The 1,069-nt window shown below is 48.8% G+C and overlaps 1 non-coding gene across 1 annotated transcript; it reads left to right on the forward strand.

Annotated features, from left to right (window-relative positions):
• The first annotated feature begins 682 nt into the window (after window positions 1–682).
• LOC143176421 (5.8S ribosomal RNA) lies at window positions 683–837 on the forward strand. The gene has a single exon (XR_013000971.1). It is a non-coding gene; the product is annotated as a 5.8S ribosomal RNA (ribosomal RNA).
• Window positions 838–1,069: the final 232 nt, after the last annotated feature.

Below are 1,069 nucleotides of genomic sequence, written 5' to 3' on the forward strand. Positions count from 1 at the left end.
CCGGCAAAGAGCCAGCTGTGAAGTCTGTTTTTTTTAATCGAATCCGTGGACGTGTGTATGCCGTAGCGTCGCTCGTCGTGTTCGTTCATGGTCGTTCCGAGAGAAAAGAACGAAAGCGGTAACGAAGGGACCGGCCGTGAAGCTCGTTTTAAAGCCGCGCGTCTGACACCCAACTCTTGCGCGCCAATTTCGCGGCAAGAGATAACATGGGACGAATGACCGGCAAAGAGCCAGCTGTGAAGTCTTTTTTTCATTATTTGCTTTCAATCGATCGATCGGTACGATTCGTGCAACGTTTCGCGCGATGCGACGCGAAAACATGCGCGCAACAATAGATGCGTCTGATCGGAAGAACGCGAGGGTCGACTGCACGCGATGGATTCAGTATCGGGTAGGATACAAAATATATCCCCGTCGTTTCCACGCGTGCGAGTCTTCTGCGTCTTTCGCGGGTTTTTGAATGCACTATACGCCCGGAACGTCGAGAAATATATACATATTACTTGAACGTTTTTCGTCTCGAAAGGCTTCGGTGTCGTCTCCAAGGCGACGCCTGAATCTCCTTCGCGCGCTGGTCGGAGATTCAGGTATCAACTTTTATCTTCTCTTTGAAAGAAGAGAGATATTAGGTCGAACAAATGAGAATAAAATTATATATGTGAAATATAAAATTTTATACGATTACCCTGAACGGTGGATCACTTGGCTCGTGGGTCGATGAAGAACGCAGCTAATTGCGCGTCAACGTGTGAACTGCAGGACACATGAACATCGACATTTCGAACGCACATTGCGGTCCACGGATACAATTCCTGGACCACGCCTGGCTGAGGGTCGTTTACGTACCATACACTGCTTGCGTAGCTCTGTCAAATCCCCGCCGTCGTTCACCTCTTCGGATCGAACGTTTTTTTTTACCGAAGGGCGCAAAGAACGTTTCTGAGTCGGGTTAAGAGAAGGATGCTACGTACGAGCGAACGATGGGTGTCTCGTCGGCGTTTGTCGCGGACACGCGAAAATTCTGTGAATTTCACGGACAGTGTAACGTTCTAGTTGTTGCAAAAACGAT

Source organism: Nomia melanderi, unplaced genomic scaffold, assembly GCF_051020985.1.
Source record: "Nomia melanderi isolate GNS246 unplaced genomic scaffold, iyNomMela1 scaffold0537, whole genome shotgun sequence".
Classification (NCBI taxonomy): Eukaryota; Metazoa; Arthropoda; class Insecta; order Hymenoptera; family Halictidae; genus Nomia; species Nomia melanderi.